The sequence below is a fragment of the Rhinolophus sinicus genome, linkage group LG04 (genome assembly GCF_036562045.2).
Source record: "Rhinolophus sinicus isolate RSC01 linkage group LG04, ASM3656204v1, whole genome shotgun sequence".
NCBI lineage: Eukaryota > Metazoa > Chordata > Mammalia > Chiroptera > Rhinolophidae > Rhinolophus > Rhinolophus sinicus.
The window spans coordinates 92,979,867-92,995,136 of record NC_133754.1 but is presented as its reverse complement, the minus strand read 5'-3'; the positions used below and the strand labels follow the sequence as shown (position 1 = coordinate 92,995,136).

Below are 15,270 nucleotides of genomic sequence, written 5' to 3'. Positions count from 1 at the left end.
GAGCATTCAGATTAGAAAGGAAGAAATAAAACTACCTCTGTTCATAGATTGTATGATTTTGTATGTAGAAAATGCTAAATCAAAAATCAATTGTATTTCTCTAAACTAGCAGTAAACAATCCAAAAATGAATCTATGAAAATAATTCCATTTACAATATTAAAAACAATAAAATACTTCAGAATAAATTTAACCAAAGAAGTACAAGACTTGTACAATTAAAACTACAAAACATCTCTGAAAGAAATTTTAAAAGACTGAAATAAGTGGAAAGACATCCTATGTTCATGGATTTGAAGAGTTCATATTGTTTTGTTAGGATGGCTACACTCCCTAAAACTGATCTACAGATTGAACACATTCATAAAGCTGTCTCTCTTTCTCTTGTTTTGCAGAAATCTCAAATCACTTCTAAAATTCTTATGGAAATGTAAGGAAACTAAAATGGCCGAAACAATATTGAATATGAGAATAAAAGTAGAAACACATTTCTCAACTTCAAAACTTACTACAAAGCTACAGCAATCAAGACAGTGAAGGAGAGACATATAGATCAATGGGATAGAATTGAGAGTCCAGAAATAAACCGATACATTTATGGTCAATTGATTTTCATTAAGGGCGCTGACTCAATTCAACGGGGGAAAAAATAGTCTTTTCAACAAATAGTTTTGGGACAACTGAATATCCACATACGAAAGAATAAAGGTATATTCCAAAGAGAATTAAAAACCTATGGCCATATAAAAACGAATGGTCATGATAGCATAATTCCTAACAACCAAAAGGTAGAGTCAATCCAAATATCCAAACAAAATGAGACAAATTTATTCAATGGAATATTTTTTATTCAGTCATAAAAAGGAATGAAGTAGATATGTAGGCTACAATATGAACAAACTATGAAACTACTATTGCATAGTTCCATTTATATGAAATGTCCAGACCAGGCATGTTTGGGCAAGGTTAGCACTACAGCATAGCTCATACTAAGGATGACAAAGGGAGTAGTATGGAAAGGATAGTTGGGGACAAGCTTTAAACACCACGATTGCAGACTTTTCAATATTATTCTGAAGAATTAAAATATTTTTAAATGTTTTCAAAACAAAACTGACATGATGTAATCTGTGTTTCCAAAATATTCTGCCAGCAACATGGAGGGGAATGGAGACAATGTTACAATTTAAAAATCTAAGTCAGAGAGGATTAGGGCCTGAGCAGAGGGCAGAAAGGAAGGGATGAATTAGGAGATACAATCTTCCTCTTGTAAACTCCCACCAATACAGTTGGTAAATTTACCTAAATTTAAGCACACGAAATGAAACTGTCATGTTACCTGTACATCTCCTCATATTACATGTATGATCACAAGTAAAATATGAAGCCTCTTTGACTGTACTTGTGAGTCAGGTATTTTGAGTTTTTCTTTAATGATTTTAACATTGGGCTAGAAATAGTGTGCTAGTTGGGCATTATCCAAGTTGGATATTAACCTTGCCAGCTTTTTTTTTTTTTTAATATGCCTAGAGCAGTGAATATTGAATACTGGCTATGCAAAAAATGTCTTCAAATATGTCAAGAATTTTACATTAACCAAGACTTTCTTCATAGATAATGCAAAACAAATTATAACTCGGCCTACATTAAATTCCACAAATCTGAGAGGCAAATGAAATTTCACTACATATAAATACATAATATATTAATAGAGAAACCAAAAGCCTAATCAATTCTTCCTTAGCAGATCTATACTACACCTAATATGTTAACTTTCAAAATTCTGATGGTTACAAATTTTGGTGGATACATCCTAAAGATGAATCATTTACTTTATACCACATAAATGTTTGTCTGAAATGCATTTTATGATGAGTTTATTAAATGGAGTCAATTCTGCAAGAAATGTAAGCCTCTTTTCACTGTTGCTTTAGGGCTGTGGGAAACATTTCAATTCACATTTTATAATAAGATTCAACTATTTGGGGAAAATAATTTTGCACTGTTTTGGGTACATCTTTTGCTGACAACAAACTAGTTTCCTTGGAAACAAAACTGCTCAAAATTCAATATGAGCAGGAATATCTTTAGTCAACATCTTCTCTAGCATTGTTATAATGAACTAGGATAATTCACTTGATTGTTAGAAATAATATGATACCTTATAATATGTTAATATAATGTCAGAGAAAATATATTAGCTTGTTTCATTGACCCAAAATAAGGTAGGTCTATATAGAGATTCTTGGGATATCAAAATTAAATCTACTTATTAAAAAACTTTAAAAGGTATTAATATTCATTTATTGGTTTTCTAACTTCAAATCCTACCTAAAATAATAGGGCTAATAGCTAAGGTTTCCAATTATTTTCACATAGTGTGAGTTTCACTGCAGCATTATGTTCCGTGATAAGTTTAAATACAATGAAATTGGACATGTCTTGCTGAGACGTGACCCCGGAAATATTACAGCTCTTTGGAAGAATGAATAAATTGCATAGTTTCAACCTGGGCCTCTTTTAGATGAATGTGTCAACTGCTGACCCTCCAAGATAATTACTGCAGCTCTGGAGACACGCAGAACAGGTGAGTTAAATATTTAAAGTGCCACAAATTTCTCTATGTGACATATATTTCTTTACCTAATATGTTGGCTGGGGCAATCAACTACCTATTTTCTGTTGATGCTTGTGGTGATATGGATCATATTTGATGTTTAAGTTAATTAAGTTGATGTTTTTGAAGACCTGCCTTTCAGTTTTCCAAGTTTTCTTAAATTATTATGAGAAGTAATTTGCGTTTCTTGTGGTCTTACCTACTGACTAAAGAAAAAGCTTCTTACTAGCTAAGCGTCATGAGTAAACCCCAGGCCATTCAGACTTGATTTCTCTAAAATCACACTGCACAGTGGGATGATTATTCAATGTTTGGTTAAATTCAAAGCAGATAAATTGCTAGGATTCTCCCAACTGCCCTAGTGGAGACTCCAGTCTGGTCTTCTGAAATGCTAATCCGACTGCATCACTCCAGGGCTCAAATGCTCAATGGTTTCCCTTTGCTCCTTCTCAGGCCCTCGAAGGGTCAGCCTTTGTGACCTCTCCAGCTTCCTGTGCAGGTCACCTGCTCACCTGGCTCTGCCCTCACTCAACAATGTTTCTTCTATTTGCTTTTCTGCCTCCTGCTCATGCACATGCCAGACGCTCAGCCTGAGAAACTCACACCTTCTCTTCACCCACGTGACTCCTACCCTTTCTTCAGTCCTCAGCTCAGGAATCACTTCCCTGACCTCCTAGCCAGGCCCCAACCCTCTAGTCTACATTCTGACAGCGCCAGGTATGTTTCCTTTATAACATCCATGTAACATGGCAGTTGTGCATTTATTTGTGCCGCTATTTAATGGATGTCTGTTTTCCCCAAACGAGTGGAGCCACAGCTGCAGAGTCTGGTGTGGGACTAAGGGAAGACCAATCAAATGGGAAAAGAAAGATGATTATTCTGGGCTTGCTGAAGAAAGGGAGTTAGACCATCGTCTCCTGTGTTTCAGCAGAAACTCAAAGGCAGACTGAGGAATGGAAAAGGTTTGGAGTGGAAAAAAAAGGAAGTTTTTCTCTGATGAGAAAGATAGCTTTGGAGTTGAATATTTACTTTTGGAGAGGTACTTTGGCCTAAATGTAAGATACCAGTCCCCTAATGGTTAAGTACTATCTTGGTTCAGTTTATTTGAAAGAAACAGGAAAAAGAAATAAAGCAAAAGACTCTTGGATACTAAATAACTCTTAAATATTTGAATATGAACTCTTATAGCTTGACAGTATGGCTCAAACAAGTACATTCTTTTGAGCTAGAAGAAATGATACATAATGAAAAATCTAGTGGTTGTTCAGCACTCTGCTGCAGTCAATATTTGCAAGATTTTGAATGGGCAAAGCCTCTTTTGGATGTACTCCATTTGCAAGCACATATTACTCAATGAAAGAGTTCCAGGCCGTTGCATTTATAGATCTAGGTCAATGTCTTAGTTCAATGGCGTGCTTGCTGTGTTATCTTGGGCAAGTTACTTAACCTTTCTGAACCACATCTATAAAACTAGGCTAATCATTTTCGTTGCCCAGGCTATATGGGGATGACAGGAAACTGAACGATTTGTGTCAGCACATGATGTTGCCTGGCATGGATGCTCGGGCAATATACCTCAGTAAGAAAATGGAATGTAGCTATCACTAAACACATGAATGCCTGAAAATGTCATTTGAAATGCAAATTTTATTTGGTAACTCTTGTTTTTTCTATTGGTTTCCAATATACAACAGAGATAAACTTATAACCAAAATATAGTGGCCCCGTATAGAGCTGGGGCCTCCTAACTGCTCTCTCTCAATTGGCTTTCTTATGCTTTTCCTTTTGCTATGGTTGTGTCTCAACCCCATCTCTGGAGTTTTAGGCCTTCACAGCCCAGGCTTTTTTCCTCAAAACCCTAAATAGTGGTGAGTCATCATCCTTTGAATCTGGATTTGACTTTGGAAAACAGCCAAAATCAAGTTAGCAAATACTGTGTGCAATCAAACTGGATAATTCCATTTAGGCTAAAAAAAATTAAAATACAAAAGAGTAATTTGCTTGTGAGGCTCATGGACTGACTCCAACATCAACCAAAGAAAAGGAGGAGCTTTGAAAATGTTTTGTTTTCTACAATGTGGCTACAAGAAGCTTGAATTCTGCTGCAGTGATGGTTTCAAAGGAATCTGGGCTCACTTCGATACATGTAAATTACAGGTATACAGAATATGTATTATATGTGTGTGTGTATGTATGCATGTGTGTATGTTATCAAATTTGTTTTTAGAAGATCAATCCTATGATTTTATTGCTACTAAGCCCTGAATTATTTCCTGGTAAGAAATTTGATAATATAAGGCAGCTCTTTATTCTTATTAGACAATTATGACTTGTTAAGTTGTAAAGATGAATTTTGCCACGATGGTCTCATTGATAATGATATAAATAGATAATCATTTAAAGGTGGGTGCTGTTAACTGGGTGGTGTAAAACCACATAGCATCCTGGTCTGGTTTCCCCTGTAATCTCTTGCTGTTGTTGTTGAAATCTGTGGTCATCTCTCCCAGTGCAATGAACAGCTCTGCACGTGGCTTCTGCATAGTCCGGCTGCTCTTTGCTCTGTCAGAATAGCCCCGTGCTCCCTGCTGGGCCCGCCTCTTAGATGTGAGGGGTCAGAAGCTGCCGATCAGGCAGGATGCACAGCCCAACATGACAGGCAGAAGTGGGAGAGAACAAAGGGCAGGGGCAGGCCTGTGGGGGCAGGTCCCTTCTCAACCACTAATTAATCTTTCTCCCAGTGCTCTGGCTGTTTCAGAACCCCACAGTGGGTTGTCAACTGAAAATTAGGTACCATGTTTCTAACAATCAGTTTTTATCTTAAGTCTAAGCATCTACTATGACTTGTATAATCCGAAAGAAGAAAATTTGAAATTCATACAATGACAAGCAGGGCGGTTCTCATAACTGCTTTTCTCGCCCATACCTTCCATCGGCTGGGCAGTTTGGAAGGATATAGGCCAAATGGCCTCCAACTTGGCCTCCTCATGCTCCCAGGGCCCTTTCCCTGTGTTCCCCTGAAACACACCAGGAAAGGAAAGTGGGGTAGGCCCCCTCTCAGTTCTACAGCCCCCCCCATCACACACACACACTAGACACTCTCAGCAAATATTCTTTTGATGTCTTTTGCATTTTGCTTCTTCTCTACTTTCCTACTTCCCTTGAATGCAAATGCAAGGTGTAAACTTGGGGGGCTAAAATTTCCTTGGGTGAGAGAGAATTCTTTTCAAGTTGCTAAAAATACATTGTTATAGCAAAAACAAACAAACAAAAATGAAACAACCCCTTTTTCCTAAGGCAATAGCTGGGCCCCAGTAACAGGTGTGTGGAAAACTGAGAACGGAGTATTTCCCGTATACAACAGAGTCAATGAAGACGACACACTGTGCACCAAGCATATTCTGGTTGGAGCAAGTGCAGTGACAAGAGTTCTTTCTTGGCCTACGCTCTTGCTTTTGAAATATGAACCATGTAAAAACATTTATAGACAGTTTAACCCAGTACACCATATGCAACCCAGAAGCTTTTATGAGTTTGAAATAATGTCTTCCTAAAGTTTCACATTAAGTCAGATATGATGACCTTTGTCAAATAGAAAGTATTTTGAACATTTCTGAAAATAATAGAAGCTAAGTACATAAATGAGCAACCGATCATCCTTTACATCTATGTGAGACATCATGGAAAAAGCAGAGGTTTTGGTCCAGGAATGGCCACCAGTGAAGAAGAGAATTACGTTAAGTCCAATTCAAAATATTAACACTGAAGTCATGAATATCAACAATTTAAAACAATTCAACTCCATGACAAAAAGGAAGTATTGTATATATTAATGCCATTGTAAGAATGAAAAGAAACAAATGGAAGTAAATAGAAATTTCTTGGTTGTCTTTACCCAAAGCGGAATCAATGGTAATTAAATCAGAATGTTTAAGTCACTGCCTATTAAAATCAGCATTCTGAGTTTGATTTAAATATGAAGAAGTCTCTTTTTAGCTTTATTGAGGTATAATTGACATACAAAAAAATTGCACACATTTAATGTGTATTGTCTTGATGAGGTTGGATATATGCACCCCCGTGATACCATCACCACAAACAAGGTACTAAACATATCTTCATATCCTAAATATCAATAACTCACGTACAATACACTTTTCCTGTTTTGTTTTTTATTTCTGAAGTAACAGAAGTCAGTCTCCTCAATTTATCCAGTTTTCTTTGAGACAATCTCCTGGAAGTACGCTTTTAAGGTTGAGTCCTAAATGCAGGTGTTTGGCCCTTGGAGTTGCATACTGTTCCAACTTGTAAAATTGGACATCAACACACTAAATTTTGAAAGCAGTCATGACATCAATCACAGATGAGAATGAGCAAGAAAACAAAACGAGTTTCATGCCAATTTTATCCAGACAAGTCCTCTCTCCTTGGTATGTTGGTAAACTGGCCCTGAGGTGGGGGAAGCTGTCTTGTGCCAATTTCCAAAATGTAAATACTCCCACCATGACTGATTTCAAGCTACCAACAGTGAATGACCAGCTCACAGAATTTCTGTATATTTACCGTGAGCCAGCGAGAGTAAGTCCCAGTACACCACTGCCACTTACATTTTGAAATAAAATATTTCAGTTAGTAAGCTGCAAGTTTAGGAAGAGGGGGACATGGAAGGAGCCAATTATAAAAGCAAAAAAAAAGCCCAGATATGTGAGGAACATCACCAGTGCACAAGTGCAGCATATTTTGAGCTGGGCATCAAAACACTGTGGCTTCATCTTTGCTGATATCCCTTCTCTTTCTGGCCATGAAAATATCAGCCGAATGTCAAGGGGCAGTGCAAATCCCTGCCGTCTTCAACACTCTGCTCACCACAGCCAGCTGCCCCCATCTCTACCTCTTTGTCCATCACTGTGTCTCTTTTGCTCTTTCCCCATCCGTCTGTCTGTCTGTCTGTCTCTCTCTCTCTCTCTCTCTCCCTCCCTCCCTCCCTCCCTCCCTCCTCCCTCTTCCCTCTCTCCCTCCCTTCCTCCCCCTCCCTCCCTCCCTCCCTCTCTCTCTCTCTCTCTGGGTTTCTGGCCTCCTCTTCCTTTTCCCTGTCTCTGTCTACCCACATGCATATCCCATATCTCTGCCCCCTCACTTCTTTTCTATAACATCTACTTGACAATGTTTATAGTCATATTTTGAGTCATCTTTTCAGGTCTGTCTTGGTTTCTCAAGACGGAAAATTTAACTTAGGATCAACACTGTAATCAGACATGAAACACTTCACAACTAGTTTCTTTTTAATTATCCTGTTCTGTCTCTCCCAGCGTTTTTCATTGACATGGCTATTAAGTAGTATTAGGGGCACCAAATAATTTAAAGCTTGAATCTAATTATTTATCCAATATTCAGTCTGTACCTTTATCATTTTGTTGTAAAAGGAGATCACATTGCTATTTACAGTGTTATTTTTATGTATCCTTTTAATGCCTAGAAAAGCAGTGGTCAGTTACAGTCAATATGGATTTTAGGGCAATTTGAGTTATGTACCACATTAAAGTGGTATAGAGAGAATATGGGCCATCTCTCTCCTTGGCAACATGCTGGCACTTTTAAAGGTAATATTATCATCCAAATAGTACTACTTCCATGGGTATGATTTGTTGTTTCTTGGAATACTTGAATGATAAATCTAATAATATCTTGATTTTCTACATAACCACCATCTGCTACAAATTTTAATAATAATGACACCTTATGTTTTCTGTGCTTTCAAACCAAAAGGGTGTGTTTGTATATGTGTGTATTTGTATAGGATCATATTTCATCTACATGTTAAGCTATCAGATTTTATATATTTTAAACACTATTACAGAGAGAATAATAATTTTAATTATAAGTATCATATTATATGAAAATTATGTTATAATATCATAAGTTTATTTTGAATGTCATTTTTGATCAGGCTCCTTAGAGTGGGAAAAAGCGCTATCCGTACACTCTTAAAGACCTTCCAGTGTTGCTTATACTTATGAAACAACAAGAGAACTGAAATATACTTAAAGTACAAAATTGTATATAGATAAACTAAGAGTTTTCAGATAGAGCGACCTGTAGCCTTAGGTGGCAGAGAAAGTAAGGTTTCATGGAGATAGAAAGTCTCTTGAAGGTAGTTGACTGTCATTTATTTTTACTTACTGTAAATCTAACAATTTATTGGATCTGAGAGAATGATGGAAAGGCAAGAGACCATCAACATCATCTTTTGCTGCTTTCTCATCTTACAGTGGAGAAAACCGGGTCCCAGAAAGGCTCAGTGGCTTGCCTGCAGTTACCTTGCTAAGCTGGGCTCTTAGTGACAGGCGTGGCCCAGAGAGGCAAAGGACATCTCCATGCATGGAGGGAGCCAAGTGGTGGGCAGTGCCATGGGTCGAGCCTGCCCACCCCCCAAGGCTTGCTCCAGGGCCATGGATGGTTGAGTCCTCCAAAATGTTGGTTAAGTTGTGAAAGGAATGAGAACCCCCTTGGCACGAGGCACAGAATCCCAACAACCAAACACAGTGGCAAGAGCTCTAAAGCCTAGCTCTAGTTGAGGAAGAAAAGCAAAAAATGGAATACTGAGGGCCCATGGGACAGAGCTTTCTGGTAAGTCAACATCCAAAGAAGCACTGACATTTCTTGGCATTTTTTCTTTTAACAAAGCACAACCTCAGAGGCTTTCCTAGTATGCCTTCCTCAGCAACTTACACAAATTGACCTTTTAGAAGCCTAATACTTGGTGGCACAATTCACATAGGTCCTGACATGTTTTCCGTACATGCCAGCATGATCATGAAAACAGCTACATTTACTTAATTTTTACTCTGTGTTATGAGAAGGACAGTACTAAGCTACCTCATTTTACACTCAAAACAATTCCACGCATTAGGCACTATTTTTCCTTTTCATTCTGCAGGTTAAGGACACTGAGCTGTGTTGAGTTTAAGGGGAACATGCTCAGGTTCACACAGCTATGAAGTTTCTCTGACTCCGGAGCCAAGCATCTCAGGCACCCATTTCAGGAAGGAATCCCCGGGTGGCAGAAATTGTGTCTAACATTTTACGATTCACGTCACCATATTCCATGAGAAAGAAAGTAACTTACATGATGTGGCATCCATTAGTCAAGGTGCCTACTGACAGAGAACCCTTTCAGACGTTCAACTGGCTTCAGGTCTTTCGCTGTTCTAGAAAATGCAGTGTTCAACTTGAAAAGTGACTTAATTTAAAAAGATATAAATATCTCACTTCAGGTAAGGAACAGCCAGGGAATTTGATGTAGGAACACAGAGAATCTCAAAAACAGAAAAAGCTTTAAAAGAAAACTCCAGAAATAACTCTTGGCCAACCATGTATTTCTGAAGTGTGAAACTGCAGCCCATTGCCAGATCTTCTCAACAAAATCTGTGAAAATCAAAGGACGTAATCTGGTAAAAATTCCTTCTGCCATTAGAGCTATGCTAGGCTGCAGACAATTCTGGTTGAAACGTTTCACTCTTCCAAAAGGCAGCAGCTGGCCTCTGGTATAAAAAGCAATTGGTGAATAAAATTCACACTCTTCAAAATGTGCGAACATCGGTGATGATTTTTTTCAGCACTGCTTTCTTCTACAGCTAAACCAGTGAGGCAAACACTGTTTCAAAAATTCCTGTTTAATGGGCACTGGATTTATTGGGGGGATCACTTCACAGATTATATAAATGCCTAACCACTGTGCTGTACGCCTGAAACGAATATAAAGTAATATTTAATGTCAAATTTATATATATATATATATATATATATATATATACATATATATATATGTATATATATGTATATATACGTGTATATATATGTGTGTGTGTATATATATATATATACACACACATATATATATGGTCATGGGATGTGAAGTACAGCATAGGGAATATAGTCAATGGTATTGTAATAGCTATGTACGGTGTCAAAGGGGTAGTAGACTTTGGGGGGCTTATCACTTTGTGAGGGGTGTAAATGTCTAATCATTATGTTGATTTGTACACCTGAAACTAATAATAAAAAAATAATAAAAAATCAATAAAAAGTCCTTTTTTATTAAAATGTCTGCCCATTTTCTTGGTTTACAGTGTTGCATAGTCAAGATTAGCACATGTGTGTATATACACACAAATATACTGCCCTTCCAGCTTTAAAACAAGCTACAAGGCCAAAAATGATCTTCGACTTAGTTAAAAAAAGATCTGATTTTATCATGAAATCTTAAAGGTATAACCAAGAGTCATAAATATATTGCTACATAAGTGAATCATTTAGTAGTAAAATGCTTCTGAAGTGCCTAATAATGCATATATTATTTGCCCTTCATTTAAAATTGAGATGGCTATACTAAGTACCAAACACTTATATAACACTGTAACTTTTCTTTAAGTTTATCTTATCAATTAGATTCAAAGTTAATTTCATAAAACACAAGACTCCTCTAGCCCCTTGGTTTGGAAAAATGACAATATTTAAATCACTTCATCTATTGTATCAACAGTATCTTATCTAGAAGAGATCGCCATCTATTGGAATCTATGGAATTTTCTAGATGGAATTGCCCCAATAATCTTTAATAGCTTTTTCTAGTTTTAAGTGAGAGGAGTCTCACATGTAAACTAAACATGTATGTCCATTGCTTATTAGTTTGATTTTTGCTATGAACATCCAAGCACCTAACTTTTTTGGGGGGGAAAAAAACACAAAACTTCATTTTTAGAACAGTTTTAGATTTACAGACAATAATGCACAGATAGAACACAGAGTCCCTATATACCCCACTTCCAGTTCCCTATTATTGCTGTCTTCTATTAGTAGGTCTTGCATTAGTATTACAATGAATGAACCAATGTTTTTAACTAAAGTCTACATATGTTATTCAGATTTCCTCAGTTTTTACCTTATCTACTTTTTTTCTTCCAAGATCTCACCCATGATTCTGCATTATCTTTGGTTGTCATGTCTCCTTAGGCTTCTCTCGGCTATGGTAGTTTCTTAGATTTTCATTGTTTTTGATGACCTTGATTGTTTTGAGGAGTACTGGCCAGATATTTGTAGGCTGTCCCTCAATTGGGATTTTCTGTGATTAGACTGTGGCTATGGCTTTGGGGGAGGAAGACCACACATAAAGTGCCATTCTCATTCCATTATATTGAGGGTCTAATATCAACATGATTTATTACTTTTGATGTTGACCTTGATCACCTGGCTGAGGTAGTGCTTGCCAGGTTTCTAACCGTAAAGTTGATGTTTCATTCTCCTTTCCACATTGTCCATCTTTAGAAGGAAGTCCCTATATGCAGCCTACACTCAAGGAGTAAGGAGTTATGTTCCATCTCCTTGAGGGCAGAATACATAAGTTTTTAAAAATTATTTTGCATGGAAGATTTGTCACTTCTCCCCCATTTACTTATTTATTCAATCAATCATTAGTATGGACTCACAGATATTTATTTTATACCTTGGGTTATAATCCAGTACAACTTCATTTAATGTGTTGCTCAAATTATTCCAACTTGACCATTGGGAGGTCTTTCAGTTGGCTCCTGTGTTCCTTTGACTTATTTCCATCACTTGGGTTTGTTTGGTTGGTTGACTGGGGTTTTTGTTAAGCACTTCCTTACTTTCTGGCATTACAAGATGCTCCAGGTTCATCTTGTATATTTCCTGCTCTAGTCCTAGAACCAGCCATTTCTCCAAGTATCCTTGGTTTTATTGGAGAATGGTTTTAAAAGACAAGATCTGAGTACTAGATATACTTGCTGCTGGAGTGTTGTTGCTACTAGGCCTTCTCAACTGGTAGAGCAAGGAAATATATGTGTACACTAACCTATGTATATACACATACCTATAACGATTTCTATATATAAACAATTGCATCTAAATTAAGCTCAACATGAGTTATATTGGTGTCTCCAGTTCTATAACCACTTGGGTCATTTTAGCCTTGTCCCTTGCTTAACTGTAAAATTGCACTTTTAACAGTGAGAAACCTGGATCCCATCATTTGCCATCCATTTACCTAATTGTTCAATTCCAGTGCATATGTGTAGCTCTATCAGAATTGCTAAACCATATCCCCCTGGGAAACAACTTTATCCACTACAGGACAATGCTTATGTACAGTTTCTTTTACCTTCAATCTTACAGATTCCACTCATTTCCAAAGTTACTTACATCAGCACCTTTATCTTCCACCTCCTTCAGTGAGGCTGTTTCAGGCATTCGTAACACAGTTAGATTATTTTGTCATATCCATTGTACTTTTAAAAGGAAGCTAAATATATTAAGCTGTTTTATTTTACTCTAGATGGCAGAATATTTAAAATAGAATGATATTTTATCCTAGGCTCCCAAGTATTTTGAACACTGTTTAATCTCTGTGTCCATTGAGTGTATTCATGGTGCTTCACACACACACACACCCATACCTGAATCCATTCACTATTATGAAATTTTATATAAATCTACATGTTGAAACATTTCATATTTTAGCTTCTAGCAAGATACACTATATCTTTAAATAAAGAATTATGCATTAGAAAGAATATAAGAATATATATACACACTCTCTCAAAGATGACTCCATCTATAAAGATTTAAATTTTTTTCTCTCCTCTTCTTTTCCCACTTTTAAAAATAAAAGCAAGGGAAAAATGACTTGGCTACTCTGCTCCTTTCATGACTGGAACAATCCAAACTGGGGACTGAACAGACAGGGGCTGTGAACAAAATATGAAGCCAAAGCTTTGCTTCATTGACTCAGGTCTTCACTCCCAGAAGGGATGGTGACACGCAAAACAGGCCTGGGTCAGACATGATGGAACATTTGGTGTTTTGTCTAGTTTTATGTACTTATTTAAGATAGTTATTATGTGACTGTGTCACAGCCATTTCCAAGCATATCCAAAATTTCTCAAACATGGATGTTAAATTACGTCTGTTTGTATATGTCTCACAAAATAAAGTATGGATAAAATCACTTTCATATTTCCTTTCTTTTTATTGAAGCGTGATTTAAATAAGAGATATTTGCTTATCAAGTTGGTTGAGAAGCTAGCAGCCAGATTTGTAACCACCACCTAGCATTAGCAAGTCACAATGACTCAGCCTCAGTGACACTCTAGCTCCTATCCAAAGTACTATCCATTGTTTTTCTCAGCATGTACCTACCTTTGACATGAACTGACAATTGGGTGACTCTCAATGCTTCTCTAGAACACTGACGAGAGAGAATGTTCATATAACCATGTTGTGATCAGGGCTGACCAAAAGGCATAAACAGCCACAAGTCATAAAACATAACCAAATGTTAAGGACAACACTGCCAAGCCATGGGCTTTCAATGAATTCCCTCATGAAAGAGACCTCAAGGAGGCATCTAATAAGGCCACGAGTATAAGTTGTGCCACACGCATTCTACATCTTGAAGGAGCAAAGGGGACCATAATGAAATTCAAAGTCATTCACTTTAAATAAAGTCAAAGCATAAAGCCAATAGAATTCTTTTGTTTATTCTATTCCATTTACATTAAATTTTTATCTGAATTCTAGTGATAAAACTTTCAAATGCATTTAATGTGTTCTAATATTCAATTATTAAGATTAGTTATTCATTTCCTTCCATGAAAGCATATGGTTGTTAACTCAATTAAATTTGTGGTCAGTTTAAAAATCAGATGAAGTAACATCACCACACTTAATATTTAGGTAGTTAAGTTTGTTTCACATCCATTTCATTATATAATAGGTCAGATAAAAGGTCAAGAAGAGGAGTGGGTCACAAGAAAATAATGAGTGAAATAATGGATGTGCAGAAGGCCAATAGTTCAACATGATCTAATGAATAATAGAAGCTTCCAAGAAAGGTTTCCAAAAGGAATGTAATTAGTAGACACTCTGTTGCATTTAAGCATATGCAAAATCATTCGATTAGTATTTAGCATATCTCAGAAGCATCTGGATAGATACACAGAACATTAAGCAAATTTAAAAAAATGAATTAATAAATAACTCCAAGCAAAAACAGCAAACTGTATAACAAATGAAACAATAGTATGCTACTTGTAAATGCTGACAATTTACTTAACAAAATTTGTCATATAGATGCCTCAGGGTAGGTAGGGAAATTGAGAAAAATATAAGATAAATCCTCATTTATCAAAAAAATCAAAAATAAATCAAGAAATAGTAGAATAAGCATATTTTAAAGAAATATGGAGGTAAATATCCAAAATAGTTTTTAAAAAAATGAAAGGTGGCACAAGCAAATCCTGTGCTTTGTAATCAATCTTTTAGTACTATTTTATTTCTAAGTACATGTATTTATTATTTTGTTACAAATAAGAATAAATACGTTCCTTATAGTAAAATTAAACTGGCTTCAGAGCCAGGAATACTATTCTCTTTCATAAGCTAAATAGAGTTATTAATTTTTTTCCAAAATTGTATTTTGGAAATTTTCAAATAGACTGAGTAAAGTTGAAAGAATTTTTATAGTGAACAGCTGTACACTCAATACCCAGATTCTGTCATTGACACTTTACCATACTGGTCTCATGAATACCTGTCCATCTATTCATTGCTCTATCCATCCAAAATCCATCTTCTTTTTTG

General features: G+C 36.4%; 1 protein-coding gene across 3 annotated transcripts in view; it reads right to left on the bottom strand.

Annotated features, from left to right (window-relative positions):
* The window catches only part of DCLK1 (doublecortin like kinase 1), a 321,043-nt gene that overhangs the window by 226,487 nt on the left and 79,286 nt on the right, over positions 1-15,270 (bottom strand). The gene's annotated exons all lie outside the window — the stretch shown is intronic.